Raw genomic sequence first — 22,328 nt, 5'->3', positions numbered from 1 at the left:
AAGTGATCTGAGCAGTGTTATAGAAGGGACAGTTGGTAGAATTTATGGTTGAGCATTGCTTAAGAAGGGCGAATACAGTGGCAAGTCCATTGACTTTGCAGGTATTCTCTGGTGGTGGCTTTAAATTTGTTCAGTTGCTTATATGACCTAACTTCTAGTGAGAGGCTGTTCCATGCCTTTGTGGGGTTATATCTATAGAGATTACATCCGAACTTAGATTTGTGACTTAATAGAAGGTCTTGACTGGAGCTCCGGAGAGGTCTAGCAGGTGAATAGTGGGAGATTAGAGTTGAAAGAGCAGGGCAGTAGGAAGGTTGGTAGAGGATGCAGTGAATGATCTGGAGCTGAGAGAGAAGGAGCAGGTGAGGTAATTCAATCCAGTTTAGCTGTTTCAGAGAGAGGCAGTGATGGGACTTATAGGTTTGCTGGGTGGCAAATCTAGTTATCTTATTGTAGGTTAATTCAAGTTTGGCAAGGAGAGCTGAGTTTAGATTAGTGAAAATCTGAGAACTGTACAGTAGACTGGGTAATAGGTAAGCATGAGAAAGAGTTAGCTTAGCTTCTCTTGAGAGGAATTTTTTGTTGTGGTACAGGAGACCTAGTTTCTGATGAGTTTTCCTGATAACGCTGTTGATATGTAAGTTGAATTTGAGCTGGTCATCAATAATAACTCCTAATATCGTTGTGTTGGATTCAAGGGGACAGGAGGAGTAGAGAGAATTGGTAAAGATATTAAAAAGTAGTGGGCCAAGGATGGAACCTTGTGGGACACCCATTTTAACTGGAAGAGGAGGAGAGGAGGGGAGTGAGCTGCACCAGGGACTTACAGAATCAATCAGTTTCACCAGGAAGTGAGCAGGTTAGTGTGTCTGGAAGTGGTAACAATGGTTAGGAAGGGGAGTGGGAATGGAACAGAGCCACACAAAAAAGTAAAGGAAGAAAAAGGCAGCAGAAAAGTTGGACAGGAGTCCACAAAGAAAAGCAGAGAAAAGGGTAGAAAAGAAAAGTGAAAGAAGGAAAAATAGTCAGATTAAAGAAGGGGCTGTGTATAGGAAAGTAAGGCAGGGGCAAAAGGTAGGGGAAAACTAGAGCTTTTAAAGTTGGGTTGATCAGATAGAAGAGAGGCAGCACGAAACAGGGAAAAACGTTTTGATAGCCAAAGAATGATAGCAGAAAGAGAGAGAGAAAAGTAATGTAAGAGGCTAAGAAAAGAAGGAGAGAGACACAGATACGCAACTGTATGGGCTCTGGTCTTAGATTGGGGGGGTGGGGTTCGGTGGTGTGCTTCAGCAATAAGTTAACTTACAGCAAGTCTAATTAAGGAGACTTAAACATAAAAACAAAGGGTAAACATACATAGCAGTTTTGATAAAAGTGTTAATTGCAGGTGTCAGTTGGACTGGGTAGAGGTAATATCCAAAAGGATTCTGACCGGGTAGAGGGATGTTCATCATCTTTAGGAAATCACAACTGCAAGCTCCTGGAAGAGGAAGAACCAACAACAGGTTAGATTAGGGTACAGAGAAGAAGATATACTATTACATGAGAGGTAGGTAGGATCTGTGAAGAGAATAGAGATGAGAAAAAGGGGGGAAAGAAAAGGAAAAGGGGAGATGAAACAGACTGCAGAATGTTGGGGGGAGAAAGGAGACAACTAAGAGAAATATGAGAACAGAGGCAAGTGAGAGATGAGTAAAGGGGAGTGAGATAAGTAGGTAGAGCAGACTATTTGTAAGTACTTGCTCAATTCTTGTTCAGAAGTTCCTTGAGTCAAAATGTCGACAATGTAATGTGAAATTCGCATATTCTGAGGTAGTTTTACCTCGTCCAAATCTTCTGCTACTATCCTATGACAGATAGTGGGACTATGTAAATAACCCTGCAGTAATAGAGTAAATGTATACTGTCCCTGCCAGGTAAAAGCAAACTGGTCATGGTTTTTCTCTGCGATTGGTATGTTAAAGAAAGCATTTGGCAAGTCTGTTATTGCATACCAGGTGCCATGATGTTTTTGTACATTTTTTATTAAGGTTATTGTATCCGGAACTGCAGCTGTTAATGGTGGAGTATACTTATTTAGTTCCCAATAGTCTACCATCATCTGCCAGGATCCATCTGACTTTTTTTACAGGCCAAACTTGGGTCATTTCATGCTGTTAGTTGTTTTCAAAACATCCGCATGTAATAAATCTGAAATTGTCTCACCTATTTCTTTATGTCCCCCAGGAATTCTATATTGCTTTTTAACTAATTACCTTTGTTGCTGGGGGGAATTCCACAGGTGGTATTTTAACTTTCCCTGCTGTCACCATTTTTACTAATGTATGATTTAACACTGAATTGATGCTGTCCATCAGACAGCTTTAACGTCAGACCTTTTAAAATATAAATTCCTATTATATATTTGGGTGCAGGCACTATCAACACTGGATCCTCTTTTTTTTTTTTTTCTTTTTTTCTCTCCAACTGATTTTTTCTCCAACTGACCTATCTTCATTTCTAGCATAATCTGAACTGCTCTGATTTGTTTTCCACCAAGTCCCATAATAGTAACTCGCTGTCCCTTAAATAAATTCAGTTTACCATAAATCAATGAGGCCTCCACTCCACTCTCATTTAGAGCTCGGACCCGTTGTTGATTTTTATTTTTCCAAAATATTGTCAAATCTATATAGGGTAGAGCGTCTTACTGAGCCCATCCACTTACTGGAACTTGGCCAATTTCATAATCAAAATGTAAATTTGACAAATCAGGATAGATCAGAGGTGGAGCTGTAAGAACCGCTGAATTCCCACCCTTATTCTCAGCTTTGCTTTCTACAGCATACTCATCCTGTTTCTCTACATCCCGACTCTGCCAACGATTTTTATTCAAATCTTACTTTTTATACATTTCCTACATTGTTGGGGTGTTGATCCCATCAGTTTTATCCATCAACACTCAATCCCTTTAATAATGCGGCAAGCACATCTTTTCGGGGTACTTGAGCCTCTCTACATCCTCACCTCTATTTTTCCATCTATTACCACTTGACAGTTTTGGTCCCCATTCACCTAACTCCTCCAGCTGTCTTAATCCTTTAATAACCTCTGAAACAGCACTTCCTGTTTCACTGATTGAATATGTCAATATCACTGATTTGTAAGCTGGTGGTGCTAACTTAATAATTCTGTTTCGAGTTGCAGCTGTTAAAGCATTCTGTAACAACCTATCAGCAGTCCCTACGATTAAAGCAGTTTTCATTGTTTCTTCCTTCATCTGCTGAATGGCATCCCCCAATGTATACCGCCGTTTGTCATTCGAAGGCCAGTCTGATTCGGTTGGATAGTTTCCTGCACAGCACTCTGCTATGATTGTAAAAAGAGATGTTACATTCCCACAGTAATTCCGTAATGCATCTTGCATTAAAGGATCATTACTTAATACGCAGAACTTTTTTGCATCATGATCATTTACCTGTATTCCTGTAGTCCCAATTTTGTAAAGTCCCACTAGCCATGTAACTAATGGTTTCCCTGGTCTTTGTTTAAATTTCTCAGTTATGTCACTTCTTGTTGTGTAAAATCTTCCATAGTATTATTATATTGCCCTCACTGTTCTCCTTGTCGGCCAGGAATCATCTGTAATTTTCGTCTAAGAATTGGGTTTACTTTTACTGATGCCTCTGTGTCCTTTTCCTCTTCTTGAGAGGAATTGTTGTTTTCATTATCAGAGTTCCATTGGGATGGAGAGTCAGAAGAGTACAAAATATATCCATCCCAGTCAAAACCTGCTTTAGCTATTGACATATGCACTTTCTTTTTATTGATTTTACCTCTTCGTTTATGATATTTGTATCTCGCTACTCGTACAGCAGCTTTCTCTGCCACATGCTGGTACATGCCTGTTTTATCCGCCAACAATTTGCTCTGGCACTGAAGTATTACATTTTGTTTTTCTAACTCTACGATTCATTTCTTCAGCTGTTTTATTTGTTCTCATTTACATATTTTGTCTACATGTTGCTTTCAGTATGCAGTCAAAAGGATCCAGCCTCATCTGCATACAGAACTCAATTCTTTCCCTTTCTTTATTGAAACTTTTTGTAAGCATGTTTGTACCAAACTTGGTTTGTTTTCTTTCATAGGTTCATAGGTAGGTACTAGGCTATTGGCCCTACGGCCTATATAAGCCTAGCCAAAAAGTACCCTGGCTTTCGCCACCCAAGAAAATTATTTTCCTGTCCACTGTCGAGCAGAGCCACAGAAGTGATCCCCGGGGTGAATGTCCCATCTCCCATCCAGTCATCAAGATTTTTCTTGAAGAGTGCTAATGAGGAGCTTTGTTTGATATAGATAGGTAGTTTGTTCCAGAGTATGGGAAGTCCCTGGGACAGGAATCTATCCCTCCAGCATGCTCTGTTTATTGTGGTGACAAGGTTTAGGTCCCTAGAGCGTGTAGCTCGTAGGGATTGGGATTTCTTTAAGTGGAGCATGTCTTAAAGCTCTGAGTTTGACATAGCTTTGTATGTTAGGCAGAGATCGCCTCTGAGTAAGTGATATGTGACAGAGTAAAGCTGCAGATTTTTGAGACGGTATGCGTAGGGCATCTGTTTGAGACCGGTAATCCTCTTTGTGACGTATTTCTGCGGCCTTTCCAGTTGTTGTAGATGTCTTGTAAGGTACATACCAAAAGGGGCATTGTACCCTATAATTGGTCTAATGAGTGACGAGTAGAGGGGAACAATGACCTCTTTTTTCCTGGATGAGAAACCTTTTGTGATGTGGTGTGCCATGTAGAAGGATTTCCTGACTACTGTGGCGATGTGATTATCAAAGGAGAGACTACTGTCCACCTGTGTCCCAAGATCTCTTATCACACTTTTGGTGTTAAGTAGACTACCGCCTATGTGGTAGTTCATGGGTACAGAGTTTTTACCAAAAGGGATGACAATGCACTTTTTGGCATTGAGCTTGAGGCCATGGCTTTGACACCAGGTATCTGTCTCAGCGAGGCCCTTTTGTAGGATGTCCACATCTTTTGGAGTTTTGATTATGGCTCCTAGTTTGCAGTCATCTGCGAACTTCATTAGCCAAAGACCTTCTGTGTTAGCCTGTACTTCAGAGAAGTAGATACTAAACAGGAGAGGACCCAGGACTGAACCCTGTGGTACTCCACTTGTCACTGGTCTGAAGTTGGATTTGGAGTCTGCTATTTTCACAGTGTGGGTTCTGTCAGTGAGCCAGTTGGCAACCCATCTTGTGGCATAGAGATTTATACCTAGTTTAGTGAGTTTATCTATAATTCCTGAGTGGGGGATGATGTTGAAAGCCTTGGCGAGATCTAGATAGGCTATGTGAACCACCTTACCTTCATCTACGGCTTTGGTGACTGCTTCAAAGAAGTCTATTGGGTTTAGGAGACATGATCTGCCTTTTACAAATCTGAACTGGGTGGGGTCCTGAGTTTGGAGATTACCAATGTCATTGTTTATAAGTTCCATGATAATACATTCCATAGCCTTGTAGACCAGGCTCATTAGGCTAATGGGGCGGTAGTTTCTGGGGTCCGTGGTGGCTCCCCCTTTGTGGAGTGGGATAACCGTCACTGTGCCATTCAGTGGGCACATAGCCTGAGGTGAGGCTATGATTGAACTTGGTACTTAGGTGGGGTGCCAGTTCGTTCTGTAGTTCATGTCAAACACAGCCTGGGATGTTGTCAGGTCCCATGGATGCTGTGTTCTTGGCTTTGGATAGTGTGTTTTTTACCTGTGCAGCCATGATTACAGGAACTTTGCATTCTTCTGCTATAGAAATGGGCCCTTTAGGGGATGACAGGGGGGTAAAGTTAGCACTGAACCTATCTGCCAGGATGTTGGCAATATCATTTGGTTCTGTATATTTCATGCCATTGTGCTGTAACTCAGAGCAGATCTGAGTGTTGCCATTGAGATTCTTGACATAGCTATAGAATGCTTTCTGGTTGTCTTTAGAGTCAGTGGCGATTTTGTTTTCGTAACTAGCTTTGGAGGATTTTATGAGGGATCTCAGCTTCTTACTGAGGCTGACCAGGGAGTTTCTCCAATCATGGGATTTTACTCTTTTTTGCAACAGTTTCTTTCTTCTGTTGTAGAGTTTGTTTATGGCAGGGGACCACCAGATTGGCTTCCTTTTTTTGGAGGATAGCATCTTGGTTCTAATAGGGATTGCACGATCCATGCACTCATGTGCTTATAAAGTGCATCTGTGTAGGATTCAGCAGTCATACCTCTATTGTCCGTCAGCATGGGTGTCGTGAAGTTTGCCACTTCTGTCTTAAGAAGCGTGAAGCTGGCTTTGGAGACATTTTTTTACTGTGGTTTCCCTAATGCGGGGTGGGGGAGGGATGTAGATGTCTAGTGTGATTAGCTTGTGGTTAGATTTGACCAAGTTGGTAATAACCAGGTTTAGGATATTGCTGCCCCTGGTGAGAGTGTGGATAAGTTGATCCAAGGCATTGGAATTTATGAATTAGAGAAAACGTTGAGCACAAGAGTTGGTGCATGAATAGTTTTCCCAGTTAATGGTGGGGTAGTTGAAATTGCCCATTATTAGGGTGTTAGGTTGTACCCTAATATTTTCTAGTGTATCAAGAAATAAGGAGTGGGAATCCTGGGGCATGGTGGGGGATCTGTAGCAGGCTACAATTTGGATTGTGGTCTTGCCCAGAGTTAGCTGCACTTGGATAATCTCGGATGCATTATGCTGAGCAACTAGCCTGGAGGTGTGGATATCCTTAATGAATATGGACACGCCTCCACCTTTACTGTTTCGGTCCAGGTTATGTGGCCGAAAGGTGTAGTATGAATTATAGCCTGGTAATGCAGGGGGTACTCTCTGGAGCCTTGAACCAGGTTTCTGTCACTGCACAGATGTCGATGTTCTCCATTTTAAGGAGTGCCTCGAGTGAGTGCATTTTGAGGTTTATACTTCTAGCATTGAGTAGCAATACCCTCAGATTCTTCTTGCTTGTACCTGTTACGGTGGTGAATTGGTCATTTGAACCTTGTCTAAAAAAGGCATTATAGGGGTGGCTAGAGCCTTAGCAAGTATCCGGAATCCCAGGGGCGACAGGTGCAGGCCATCTCTGGTAAAGCATCATGGTTTGTCGATCATATCATCCCAGGCAGACAGATACTGGATCCCCTTAGAATGACACCAGAAGCTTAGCTAATTGTGGAAGTCAGTCATTTTGTCCTTGTACTGTGGTATCATTCTGGGTGATGGCAGGATGCTACTCAGGGCTAGGGTCATACCTGCCTGGGCTACAAGATCGGACAGCTCCTCTATGTCCCTTTTCATGTAGTCCACGGAGGTACATCTCAGGTCATTCACACCAACATGGACAATGACAGAGTCATATTTGTACTTGTTGTGGAGTGAACTGAGTGCATGCATTATGTGCCAGATCCTGGCACCAGACAGGCAGCTGACAGTAACTTTCTCCTTGTTTAGCCTAGTGAGTTGAACATCAGTGTGCCTGACTATAGCGTCACCTATGACTAGAGTGTTGGGTACGTTGTTATGCCTTATGGGCTGTGGTTGAGTGGCACAATGAATTTGTGGGCTATGTGTCATTTGGGATGTGTTGGGGGGGGGGTGGAGGTTGCTTGTGTTTCTGCTTTGGAGGTCCCTGTTGCTTGGGCAGGTTTTTACTGAGAGCCTCCGCGAATGTAGGTGTGTGTTTTGTGTTTCTAAGTGTGTGTTTTGGTGGTGTAGGTTTTGAGGGACTATGTGCTGAGTGTGGTGTGGTGCAAGTGTTTACCTTCTCCTCTTGACTGTCTAGTCCAGTCTTAGGTGAAGAGAGCTTTGCTTCCAGGTTGGCTATATAACTGCATCTCTCACAGGTTGTAGTGTTGGGTGGTAGGAGGTGAGGGTTGTCTGTGTACATGAGGCAATTGCTGCATTGCCCCAAGATGCCCAGATTCATCAGGTAGACAGGAGAAAACACCGGGAGCTGACCCTTAGACATGCCTGGATAGGTGCTTATTTATTAAGTACTAGAAACTACTTTCCTCTAGACAAGTGAGGAAAGCTGAGTGCTGTAGTAATTTGTAGCTTATTTAGTGCTCACAATGAGTTCTGAACACGTGCTGAGCTCAAAGAAACAGACTTGAGTGCTGAAACTAAAAAAACTGGCTAGTTCTAAGAAACAAAAGTCCCAATTTTCACTTAATCCTGAACCACTTGACCAATCTAAAGCTAATGCTTTATAATCGTCCCATCCTGGGATTTCTGTTTCTGCAACTGCTATTTATTTCTTTCTTTTCTTTTTAGACATTTCAGATCCTGCCTACTACACCAGAATAATGAGCAGGATGCGGAATGATACACTAAACACCAGAGTTTATTAAATCAGGCTTTATTTCTACTAATACAGAAAATCGAATACACTTAATTTTACTAAGATAGAAAATCAAATAATCTTAGACAATGCATTTAAAGAAAGCTATACATCACTGATAAAGAGAAGAACTTAATCCTGTCTTCAGTCTCGACTGAGAAGGCCCCATTGCAGTTGGGCAGGAGTCTTCATTGGGAAAATGGTCCTGGGCAGTGTGTCCATTCCACAGGTGAGGCTTCTGCCTGAGTGGTTAAAGTCCCAGCTTATATAACCAGATTGTTTACCACAAACTCGTGAGAATCAGTACCTTTCCAGTTTAGACTGGTTCTTACTGCAACATTCTGTGGCGTTGGCACCATCCCCAGAAGGAAAAGCAGACCCTGCCAAATACACTACTTGAATATCAAGTACTTTCTTACTGGAATGTTCCAGAACACACACAACGTGCTTTATAGCCAAATATAATGACTTCGCAATTTCAAGTACTTTCTTACTGGAATGTTTCAGAACACAGCATCGTACAATACGTCACATAGAAAGGAATAAAGAGAATGTTGAGATATAGTGAGACAATAGTCAAATAACCACAATCACGCAATGTACCCCTCTTTTGTATCACATTCGTACCCAGAAGTCAAGGACAGTTTACTGTGTGCTAGTAACTCCATTCATTAACATGACATAGGCTAGCCCTGAGGTGCTATGTTAATGTTAAGGGGGGGGGGGTAAGTAAAGCACTGACCATTGAAGTTTGGCTCCCCACTTGTGTGTTATTGTGGTGGCAAAAGCAAATTATGTCAATGTGTGTGTGTTTGTATAGATCTATATTTATCTATCTTTCTGTTTGCATGTTTCTCTCTCTCTCTCTCTCTCTCTCTCTCTCTCTCTCTCTCTCTCTCTCTCTCTATAGGTTCATAGGTGTTTACTAGGCTAATGACCAGAAGGGCCTTTTTAAACATAGCCATGCATACTAAATCTCTGACAAGTTCTAGTACCTTTGATAAGTGTAAGCAGGGGCTTGGGAGGTGAAACATTACAGGCTGCCTGTGTCCATTAAAGACATAGATGACAAACCAGGGATGAATGTCATGTTCCCCATCCAGTTGTTCAAGTTGCACTTGAACTGGATTAGGGAAGAACTTCACAAGGATGGGGATCCTGTTCCAGAGAAGGGGTAGTCTCTGGAATACATGCCCATTTCTCCAGCAGATCCTATTTATATCACAGACAAGGATTAAGTCTCTAGACTGAGTAATTTTGGTGGTTTGTTTTGTGGGCATGCAGGAGGTCCATCAGAGTGGGCTCTGACAATGCCTTGTATGCCATTTATAGATCTTCCCTCAAGAGCCTGTATGAAACAGAATACAGGGATAGGCCCTTGAGGCGGTCTGCATAGGACATCTTACTTATGCTCTCTATTCTTTTAGTGAGGAACCTCTGTGGATGTGCCAGTTGTTGGATATGCCTGGTTAGATACATACCAAAGGAGGCATTTGTACTTGATGATAGGTCTGATGAATGCTGAATACAGTGGAACATTGACTTCCTTGGACCTAGATGGCATACCTTTGTTTATAAGTTGCACAGAATAGAATGATTTCCACACTACTGTAGACATGTGAAGGTCAAAGGCTAGATTACCGTCTGTCTGTGTCCCTAAGTCCCTGATTACTGGGTCAACTGTTAGTGGTGTGTTGTCAATATGATAGTTACCAAGGGTGAATGACTTCCCAAAGGATACTATTGTGCAATTCTTGGTATTTAGTTTGTCTGCGGCTTTGGCACTGACATCATTTGTTTGTATCAGTCCTTCCTGGAGAACATTTGTGTTGGTGGATGATTCAGCGACAGCTTCTAATTTGCAGTTATTTGAAAGTTTAGCCAGCCAGAGTCCATGAATGTTGGCCTTGACTTCAGAGAAGTAAATGTGAAAAAGGAGTGGTCTCAGGAGTGATGCCTAAGGGACTCTACTCATGGCTCATCTTTTTGTAGAGGTGGACTCCCCAATTCTAACCTAGGTCATGCCTGTGAGCCAGCAAGCTAACCACCAGGTGACATAAGGGTTTGTACCTAGCCTCTTAAGTTTGTCATTAATGCCAGAGTGTGAGGGATTGTGTCAAATGCCTTGGCCAGGCCAAGATATGCAGTGTGAACCATTTTTCCCTCATCCATTGCTTTAGTGACCTTTTCAAAGAAGTCCAACAGGATAAGTAGGCATGATCTGTCCTTGGTAAAACCAAATTAGGTTGGGTCCTGCGTCTGGAGGCTTCCTATGTCATTGTTGATCATGTCCATAATAATTCTTTCCATGGCTTTGCATATGAGACTATTGAGCCTTATAGGTCTGTAGTTTCAAAGATCTGTAGATGGCTACCTTTGTGCCTCATGAATGGAGAACAGCAACAGTCATTCCTCTACACAAGGTCCTTTTGGAGGCTACACTTAAATAGCAATTTATGAGGGCCTGATAGATCATGTTTCATGCTATTTAGAAGGCATCCTGGGATAACGTTTGGGCCCATTGATGCAGTATTCTTGGCATTGGAGAGAGCATTAATGACTTGTTCCCTAGTTGATAGCGGGGGGGGGGGTTATGTTTAATGGTATTTCCTGAGGGAAGATTGATGGGGGAGAGGGTTTAAGTTGGAGCTGAATTTGTTGGCCAGTAGGTTTGCTTATATCTTTTGGCTCAGTATAGTCCATGAGCTCTGCATGCAAGTGTGTATTGCCTTTGAGGCTGTGGACATATCTAAAGAATGTCTTGTGGTCGTCCTTGGCCTGGGAGGCCAAATTTACTTCACATTTAGCTTTGGTCGACTTTATTTGTCCTTGGAGGAGTTTGTTATTTTGCGGAAAGTGCTTTTATTCTGCTGGGTGCTGCACCTCCTAATTTTTGCCATGATTTTCTTCCTTCTGTTATACAGCCTATTGATTTTGTGATTCCAACAGTGTGGCTTGTTTCAGGGTTTATAGGGGCCTGGAATTTTGCCAGGTTATCACTTAATAGTAGGAAGTTAGCTGTAGAGTAATTCCTGAATATTCCAGGGTTAGCTGGGGTTCCAAGTTTGAATTTTACTTCAATGATGACTATTTTGTGGTCAGATCATTACCAGAGAAGACATTACACTAGGGTGTGTGCAGCACTCTCCCATATTAGTGAGGACCAGCTCCAGTATGGTTGAAACCCTTGTCGGTGTAATGACAATCTGCTCCAAGGAGTCTGTATTTACAAAATCTAGAAATTTCTGTGCCTGTACATTTCATGTTGTATACGATTCTCAGGTATTAGTGGATCAATTAAAGTTACCTATGAATATGGTATTGGGTTGGATGGTGAGTGTTTCCAGTAAGTTTAAATACATGGTATAAGTTTCCTCTGTCATAGATGGGGACCTATAGTTTGCAAGGAAGTGGTATTGAATTTTACCTATGGTGATTTGAACATGGAGAAGCTTAAGTACATTGTCCTGTTTGAGAGGGACATCAGTGTGTCTCACAATGGAGTCTCCAATGACTAGAATGCTGGATTCTGTGGTGGCTATGGGCTTAGAAGTAAAGGCTTTGAGATGTGATTGTATGTGTTGATGAGGATGTTGTTTTGAAAGAGTGCATTTGGAGTTGCTGAGGGTATTTGTTTTGTGCACTTCATCTAGGAGGCCTTTGGGGTTTAGGAAGACAACATTTAAGTGCCTCAGCATATGTGGGTCCATGTGTCTGCTTTGAATTGTGTGTGATGGGTGCAGTGTGTATACTACTGACAACCTTATAGACATTAGGGGTGCTTTTATGTGAGAGCTTTGCCTCCAGTGACATTGTATAAATACATCTCTCGCATACCATATCGATTTGAGAATTAACTGGTTGTCAGTAAATATAAGGCAATTTCTACACTGACTCAGGATGCCCATATCCACCAAACTGGTAACTGAGATTGTGGGAAAGTTCATATCCATGGCAAGAGACCCTTTTTATTGATTAGGCAGTTGGAGTGAAAATATAAGGTAATGTCAGGAGTATCCAGTTTGCAACTCTGGAGGCAGTGCTTGTCACTGCAAACTAGTTGTCCGGTGTACAACTAGGTATTGGTGAAATGTAAATGCTGCTTTTACAGGAAAAATATCAACTCAGGGTGCTGAATTTAGAAGAATATCAAGCAGTACTTACTGAAAAGAATTAGCTTGTTAAGAATGATGAAAAGAGGGGAGTCACCTGAATGGCTATTGTCTGACAACTACTAGTACGGGTCTCACCACAGCTTCACTCTGCTAGGATACAATGCTCCTTTGCTTCTTCTCTCACCAGAAGCAAAACAGTAGTACTAACCTTAAGGTGAGAAACAGGTCTGGTGATTGATCCATACTGTTGTCCCAGATGATGCAAGTTTCTTTAGGCTTGTTGTAGCCTTTTCCTGGTAGATGCCTTGAATAGCAGCCCGACTAATCAGGAAGGTCAAGCAAAGACACTCATTTCTCAACCAGAAAGAGTCAGGAATCTATGCACTCTGGTCCTTCTATCACCAAGGGCAAAATAAAAACCCAAATTTCAAACTGGCATCTATGAAGCAGTTATGCTTTCCAGGGATCAGCAGTCCACAGAAAATAATGTTCCAGTGCTTCTCCTCTCACCAGGAGCAAAACGGAAGCACTAATCCCAAGAGGACTACTGAGAGGCAGAATGTGGGCTCTCCAGTAATTGGTGGTCTTGGAGTAGATGTTGCAGATTTTAAAGGTAAGATGAAAAAATGGTTTAATATCCTAAGAGTTGCAGTGTGCCACTGAGCAAGTTATGTATGAAAGAGGGGATAAGTTAAGCTTTAGCTATCTAAGTGGAGCATCATTAATTTTTAAAAGAGCAAGATAGAATAGAAGGTGTGGGCACTTTTTATTTTGGTTCCACAAAATTAAAATATTATGCTTACTCACAATAGCCAATGAAGGAGGAGAGGAAAGGAGATATGTTGTCAAATTAATAAAAGGGCCAGGCAACTAAAAAAACAGTTGAGTTTAAAAACACAACAGGGTGGGGAAAACATTTTTGTGTCTCACAAGAGAGACAGCTGTGGTCTCTTCCCTAGTCTAAATTTGCAAGTAAAAACAGAATACAAGTAAAACACACACACCTGTGTGTGTGTGTGTGTGTGTGTGTGTGTGTGTGTGTGTGTGTGTGTGTGTGTGTGTGTGTGTATGTCTATGTCTATATCTGAGTGAATTAATCCATATAAACATAAATCCTATTCATAAGATCAAAAGTCAAAAATGCTTAACACCCAAAATACTGAACATGGGAATTTGCCCTTTCCTCTACTGTTGTGCGATCTTGGAGCTGGTCTATATAATTAGCAGGGAGAGAGGGGGGTGCAGGCAGTTGTCCCCCTGCATTAAATATGTTTTCAATATTTTGACATTTTGAGATTTTTAGCATTTTGAGTTTTCGATCTTATGACATATATCAATGTATATATGCATCTAAATTAGGATCCATTTTTCTGAGATGTACTGCATTTCTCTGAAATAGAAGCAAGAAACCTCTAAATCAGAGAAAAAATAAATTCCAATGAGAAAATCTTACTGGTACAAATTAGGCAGACCCACGTATTTCTTATCTTTTAAATAAAAAGCTTACTCATTTAGCTATACTAGTGCCAAAACTTAATTCAGTAAATCCAAAAGATCACACATGAATGCAATTCTTTCCTTTAGGAAAGAAAGATATTTTTACTCCGAAATGATGAGAGCTTTTGCCCTAAGTGTAGGGCTTCATCATATAGGTTTTGCACATACAAAAGGCACTATTGATGTACAATAATTTGAAAACTCCAGACTACCAATCCTGAATGTTATGGGAGGGGAACAGAGCTAAAAAGAGTAAAGGACTGGCCTGGAGCTAACGCAACAGTATTACTGTAATGCTGTACTGCCCGCATATGGCAAGGATGGGACAATATTGATGCTCCCCAACTGTTTGCAGGACTCTCAGGTGTATAGTATGTCGTGTCTGGTGTGTGACTAATCTGTCGATCTTGCATGATTGCTCTTATACTCTGTTTTTTGGTGCCCAATCCCCAGCTGATGATTGGACAGCCTATTTGGGAGCTTTATGGCATTCATCCAGCAGTGTTCATCACAGGGGTTTTCAACTAACAATAACTCAACTACACAGCAGGACTCCCTGGTAAAATAACTTTTGAAGGAAATTCTTCATATGTGGTCTCCAGTTAATGAAACAGCTCTGGCTCAGGACCTGAACTTCATGACTGATTTGCTCATTTGCACTTTGAAATGAATAGTTCACTAGGATTAACATTTTTGTCCTGTCTAGCTGTCTAGTGTACTTCCTGGTAACCACCATTTCAGCTTATTGGATTTCTGAGCTCTAGGTTCCCGAACATAAAAAGCCATAACTCATCTACCATAAAAATACTTTCACTTTCCCTAGATGAAATTTCATTTCCTCCTGAAAATGATTTCTGAGATGTTAACCAACCAGTCCTCTCACCTCATAATTTTGCATCCATGTGTAAAATTCAATACAGTATATATCATAGGTTCATAGGTCTGTACTAGGCTAATGGCCCAGGAACCTTTACAAGCCTAGCCGATAGGATTACTCTGACATCGTGCCACCTGACCTTAGTTCCTAGTGCATTTGTCGAGTAGACCCACTGGAGTAATCCCTGGGGTGAATTTTCTATTTCCCATCCAGCCATCAAGATTTCTCTTGAAGAGGGCCAGTGAGGTGCTCTGCTTTTCATGTATGGGAAGTCTGTTCCATAGTACGGGCAGTCTCTGGATTATGAACCTGTCCCTGCAACATGTTCTGCTGACTGTGGTAATGAGGTTGAGGTCTCTGGAGCGTGTGGTGAGGAGGGATTGGGATTTCTTTAGATGTAGCATTTCTAACAAAGCTGGGTCAGACATGGCTTTGTAAATCAAGCAGAAATCATCTCAAAGTAAGTGATATGAGAGAATGGTTGGAGTTTTGTGAGTATGTCCATGTAGGACAAGTGTTTAAGGCCTAGGATCCTCTTTGTGAGGTATTTTTGCAGCCTCTCCAGTTGTTGCAGGTGTCTAGTGAGGAACATGCCAAATGGGGCATTGTACTCGATGACTGGCCTAATGAGGGAAGAGTAGAGGGAGACAATCACCTCTTTCTTCCTGGATGCAAAACCGTTAGTAATGAGATGTACCCCATAGAAGGACTTTCTGACCACAGTAGCAACGTGGTGGTCAAAAGAGAGGTTGCTGTCAACCTGTGTTCTCAGATCTCTTATAACACCTTCTGTGTTCAGTGGACTACCATCAATGTGGTAATTCAAGGGAACTGGGTTTTTCCCAAGGGGGATGACATAGTTCTGACACCAGTCGTTGGTATCATTGAGGCCTTTCTGTAGGACGTCAACATCACTTGGGGAGTTAATAGCTCCCAACTTTCAATCATCTGCAAACTTTGTCAGCCAGAGTCCTTTCATGTTGGCCTGGACTTCAGAGAAGTAAATACCAAATGGGAGAGGACCCAGGACTGAACCCTGTGGGACTCCACTCATGACTGGTCGACAGTCTGACTTGGAGTCAGCTACTTTCACACTGTGGGTTCTATCTGTGAGCCAGTTTGCAACCCACCTAGTGATATAGGGGTTGATGCCTTGCTTAGTGAGTTTTTCTATGATTCCTGAGTGGGGAATGGTGTCAAAGGCCTTGGCCAGATCAAGGTAGGCTGTATGAACTACCTTGCCTTCATCCACAGCTCTGGTGACTGACTCAGAGAAGTCGACCAAGTTGAGCAGGCATGATCTAACCTTCACAAAACCAAACTGTGTAGGATGCAGAGTTTGGAGATTCCCTATATCCTTGTTTATTAGGTCCATGATGATGCGTTCCATAGCTTTGCATATCAGACTTGTCAGGCTAATTGGGTGATAATTCCTGGCGTTTGTAGTCACTCCTCCTTTGTGGAGAGGGATGACTGTAGCAGTGTGCCATTCAGTAGGGACAAAGCCTGGGGTGAGGCTGTGATTGAATAGGACACAGGTGAGGTGCCAGTTCACTCTGTAGTTCATGTAGAACACAGCCAGAGATATTGTCAGGTCCCATAGAAGCTGTATTCTTGGCCTTGGACAGTGCTGTTTTAACCTGTGCAGCAGTAATATTGGGTGACTGGCAATCTACTGGTATTGTGATTGGTCCTTTGGGGGGGGGGGTTAGCACTGAATCTGTCAGCCAGTATACTGGCAATATCTGTTGGCTCGGTATAGGAGGTACCATTGTGCAGTAGCTCAGAGAAAATCTGTGTATTGCCATGGAGATTCTTTACATAACTATAGAAGGCCTTGTGGTTGTCTTTATTATCTGCTGCAATTCTGGTTTCATAGCTAGCTTTAGAGGATTTGATGAGGGATCTCAACCTTTTGTTGAGGCTGATAAGGGAGTTTCCAGTCTTGGGACTTTGCCTTATTCCACATCAGTTTCCTCCTCCTGTTGTAGAGTTTGTTTATGGCAGGGGACCACCAGATTGGCTTCCTTTTTTTTGGAGAGTGTCTTGGTTGTATTGGGTATGGCAAGATCTATGCATTTGTTTATGTGTTCATACAGTGCATTGGTGTATGATTCGATGGTCATGCAACTATTCTCCATTTGCATGGGTGCCATGAAGTTAGCCACCCCTGCTTTTAGGAACCCAAAGTTAGCTTTGGAGAAGTTTTTCATGATGGTTACCTTTGTAGGGGTGGGTGGGAGGGATGTGGATTTCCAAGGTGATTAGTTTGTGGTCAGATCTAACCAGGGAGGAGTTGACTATCTGTGTAGAGCAATGGTAGCCCATGTTAGTAATGACCAGGTCAAGGATGTTACTACCTCTGGTGGGGGCAAGAATGAACTGGTCCAAACCATTGGAATTAATGAATTCCAGAAAGCACTGGGCAAGTGTATTGGTACATGAGTAGTTTTCCCAGTTAATGGAGGGGTAGTTGAAGTCGCTCAGCATGAGTGTTAGGTTGGACCCTAATATTCTCCAGGGTGCTTAGGAATATGGAGTGCGAGTCTTGGGACATGGTTGGGGACCTATAGCAGGCTATAACATGAATCGTTGTCTTATCCAGTGTTAGCTGCACCTGAATATCTCAGATGCGCTATGTTGGACTACCATTCTGGAGGTGTGTGCCTCCTTTATGAATATAGAAACACTAACGCCTTTGGAGCTTCGGTCCAAGTTCTGGGGCCAAAAGGTGTGGAATGAGTTATAATCTGGTAGTGCAGGGGTGCTTTCTGCTGCCTTGAACCAGGTCTCTGTTACAGCAGAAATTTTGTTCTCCATTTTAAGGAGTGCTTTGAGTGAGTGCATTTTGATGTTTAGACTTCTAGCATTGAGCAGCATAATTCTCAGATTGCATTTGTTTGTAGCTGTTATGATGGTAATTTGGTCTTTGGAACACTGCCTAAAAAAGGCACTATAGGGGTGGCAAGAGCCTTGGCCAGTATCCGGAAGCCCACTGGTGACAGATGCAGACCATCTCTGGCAAAGCATTGAGGTCTGTCAATCATGTCATCCCAGCAGACAGATACTGGATCCCCTTAGAATGACACCAGAAACTTAGCCAATTGTTGAAATCAATCATTTAGGAGAGTTATGTGTCTTGTGATTAGTGTTGTGTTTTGTTGTGGTGGTCGGGTGCTTTTCTGCCTTGGAGGTCTCTGCTGTTTGGGTAGATTTTTATTGAGAGCCTCCACGAAGGTTGGTGTGTGGTTTGTGTTTTTATGTGAAGGCAGTGCTGGTGTGTGTTCTGGAAGGCTGTGTGTTCCATGTGGTGTGGTGTAAATGTTGACCTTCTCCTCTTGACCAGCTATTCTGGTCTTGACTGGAGAGTGCATGGCTTCCAATTTGGATATATAAGTGCATCTCTCACAAGTCTGAAGGTTGAGAGGTAAGAGGAGAGGGTTATCAGTGTAAATGAGGCAGTTGCTACATTGCCTCAGGATACCCAAGTTTACCAGGTTAATAGGAGAAAGCAGAGGGAACTGACCTTTAGACATGCCTGGAGGGGTGGGCATTAATAAATACTGAATCTGTTTCCTTGTAGAACGTTTAGTGTTGGTAGTATTTGTGTGCTACAATAATTGCTATAAGAAGTCTGGTAAAGTGCTAAACTAATAAGCTAGTAAAAATGCAGGAGAGGAGAGAACTAGAAGATCTAAGGGAAAAACTGAAGAGCAAACTTTGGCACAACTCAAAAGCTTACAAATAGTCCTGGATACAGCAAATCTATATCTGGACAAGATTAGTTACAGGGAAGTAAATTGTGGGAAGAAATAGCCAGGGAATTGTTATGGCTAGGCTTTTAAGGCCCTAGGGCCGATAGCATAGCACCGATCTATGAACCTATGAAAGTAGGGAAACAAGGGCAGATGTGGACTTTTAAACCAGAAAGTTAAAAAAGATGGAAAAAACTGCCCAAACGGCCAATAAGCTACAATTTCTGGGCCAGAAACCACTCCTCCTGTGGTAGATAGGCTACCTAGTGCTTACCACTGATAAAAGCTAGAAGGCTTCCCTCCAACACAGAAAGGTCTAGGGGCTCAGAAGCTTATAAACAGTCCTGGATACAGAAAATCTGTACCTGCACTAGACTAGTTACAGGAAAGATGGGAAACAAACGCAAACACTGGCTTTTAAACCAGAAAGTTGAAAGAGATGGAAAAACTGCCCAAACAGCCTATAATTTCTAGGCCAGAAGCCACTCCTCTTGTGGTTATTAGACTACCACTCTCATTGATAAGCTAGAAGGCTTTCCTCCAACACAGAAAAGAAAGGCTTGGGGGGCTCAGAAGCTTACCAACAGTCCTGGATTCAGCAAATCTGTATCTGGACTATACTAGTTACAGGAAAGGTGGGAAACTAGCACAAACGCTGCCTTTTAAACCAGAGAGTAGAAAGAGATGGAAAAACTGCCCAAACAACCAATAACTACAATTTCTGGGCCAGAAACTGCTCCTCTTGTGGTAGATAGGCTACCTAGTGGTTACCACTCCCAGTGATGAGCTAGAAGGCCTCTCTCCAACACAGAATGGCTTGGGGGGCTCAGAAGCTTACCAACAGTCTGGGATACAGCAAATCTGTATCTGGACTAGACTATTTACAGGAAAGGCAGGAAACAAGCTTAGATTTTTTTCAGAAACCAGCTAAAACAGCACTAAAAACAATTAAAGCGCAGTGCAAGCTAGCACACTTGAGTGTGTAGCAGTATTAAAGCAAATACAGTTTAAATAAATGCAATTTATTCAAAATATATTCCGAACTAAATTCAATTCTTGTTTTATTCAACTCTGAACAGTTAAGTGCCAAAAAATATACTAATCAGCTGAGAAGCACACTCAGCACTAGTCAGAACACAAGGAGATTTTTTTGTTAGTAAAGTGCAAGGGGAAGAAGGAAGAGCAGAAGATAATTCAAGGTTAAAAACCTAAGTGGGCTGGCCTTCTCAAATGTTCTCTCTGTATTAGGTAGAATGAGCATTAGACTGGGAGGAGTGTCCCAGATCAAGTTTATAGTAGAGGTGAGCAACTGCAAAGCCACCAACTATAACAAACACCACGGGAATAGGGTGCGTGGGAGGGAGAAACCAGTTTCAGAAGAGATCAGAAACAAAAAAAACAATGCCAGTGAATATATAAAATAATTTAGTCAGCAAATATATAAAATAATTCAAATCAGGCAAAAATTAGGACAATGCAGAACTCTGAAAAGTTAAAGTGCCAAGAATTATACTTATCAGCAATTATATTTCCAGATTGTTTGAAAGCACTCCAATTAGAACACAAGGAGTTTCTAACAGTGTATGCAGGAATTTACAAATGGAGGCTATTTTAAATCAGCAAGCCTTGAACCAATCAGATAAAAAAGCTGTTAGACCAGTTTTATAAACTTTAACACCACCACAGAAATGGGGGGGGGCAGTTTCAGAAGAGATCAGAAACAAAAAACAATGCCAGCAAATTATATAAAATCATTCCAGGCAGCAAATATAGAAAATAATTTAGTCAAGCAAAAATGAAGACAATGCAGAACTCTGAAAAGTTAAAATGTCAAGAATTATTCTTATCCACGATTATATTTCCAGATTGTTTGAAAGCACACTTCAGTCAGAACACAAAGAGTTTCTAATGGTGTATTATCCACCTTTTCAATGATTGCCATCAGTCACAGATCTACTTGTTTAGGGACCACAGGTGGATATCCACTTGTTTGTTTCTTCTGTTCATAGAAGAGAGGATGTTACAGTTATCAAACACATCTTGTCTGAATGGATTGCCAGCTTTATGACTTTTTATCATCAGAAGGCTATTAGATCTTTGGATAGTGTGGCAATAAAATATCCACCAGTGGGACAACTGCTTCTAATTCATGTTTCAAACATATCTCCACAGGAGATAATTGTGCTGCAGACAGATGGTCACTCATTTGCTAAGTACTATTGGCTGGACCAATACTCTAAAAATGAGGAGGCATCAGGAAGTCGTTCCTTCAGGGTATACTGTTTAAAATAAGGAGGCATCAGGAAGTTGTTCCTTTATGGTATACTGTTTAAAATAAGGAGGCATCAGGAAGTTGTTCCTTCAGGGAATACTGTTTAAAAATAAGGAGGCATCAGGAAGTTGTTCCTTCAGGGTATACTGTTTAAAATAAGGAGGCATCAGGAAGTTGTTCCTTCAGGGAATACTGTTTAAAAATAAGGAGGCATCAGGAAGTTGTTCCTTCAGGGAATACTGTTTAAAAATAAGGAGGCATCAGGAAGTCGTTCCTTTAGGGTATGCTGTTTAAAATAAGGAGGCATCAGGAAGTTGTTCCTTCAGGGTATACTGTTTAAAATAAGGAGGCATCAGGAAGTTGTTCCTTCAGGGAATACTGTTTAAAATAAGGAGGCATCAGGAAGTTGTTCCTTCAGGGTATACTGTTTAAAAATAATGCGGCATCAGGAAGTTGTTCCTTTAGGGTATACTGTTTAAAAATAATGAGGCATCAGGAAGTTGTTCCTTCAGGGTATACTGTTTAAAATAAGGAGGCATCAGGAAGTTGTTCCTTTAGGGTATGCTGTTTAAAAATAATGAGGCATCAGGAATGTGTTCCTTCAGGGAATAGTGTTTAAAAATAAGGAGGCATCAGGAAGTCGTTCCTTTAGGGTATACTGTTTAAAAATAATGAGGCATCAGGAAGTTGTTCCTTCAAGGTATACTGTTTAAAAATAAGGAGGCATCAGGAAGTCGTTCCTTCAGGGTATACTGTTTAAAATAAGGAGGCATCAGGAAGTTGTTCCTTTAGGGTATACTGTTTAAAATAAGGAGGCATCAGGAAGTCGTTCCTTCAGGGTATACTGTTTAAAAATAAGGAGGCATCAGGAAGTTGTTCCTTCAGGGTATACTGTTTAAAATAAGGAGGCATCAGGAAGTCGTTCCTTCAGGGTATACTGTTTAAAAATAATGAGGCATCAGGAAGTTGTTCCTTCAGGGTATACTGTTTAAAAATAAGGAGGCATCAGGAAGTTGTTCCTTCAGGGTATACTGTTTAAAATAAGGAGGCATCAGGAAGTCGTTCCTTTAGGGTATACTGTTTAAAATAAGGAGGCATCAGGAAGTCGTTCCTTTAGGGTATGCTGTTTAAAAATAATGAGGCATCAGGAAGTTGTTCCTTCAGGGTATGCTGTTTAAAAATAAGGAGGCATCAGGAAGTCGTTCCTTCAGGGTATACTGTTTAAAAATAAGGAGGCATCAGGAAGTCGTTCCTTCAGGGTATACTGTTTAAAAATAAGGAGGCATCAGGAAGTTGTTCCTTCAGGGTATACTGTTTAAAATAAGGAGGCATCAGGAAGTCGTTCCTTTAGGGTATGCTGTTTAAAAATAATGAGGCATCAAGAAGTTGTTCCTTCAAGGTATACTGTTTAAAAATAAGGAGGCATCAGGAAGTCGTTCCTTCAGGGTAT

The sequence above is a fragment of the Protopterus annectens genome, chromosome 13.part0, assembly GCF_019279795.1.
Source record: "Protopterus annectens isolate FY-2018-M chromosome 13.part0, PAN1.0, whole genome shotgun sequence".
Lineage (NCBI taxonomy): Eukaryota > Metazoa > Chordata > Ceratodontiformes > Protopteridae > Protopterus > Protopterus annectens.
This window is presented reverse-complemented; position numbering follows the sequence as displayed.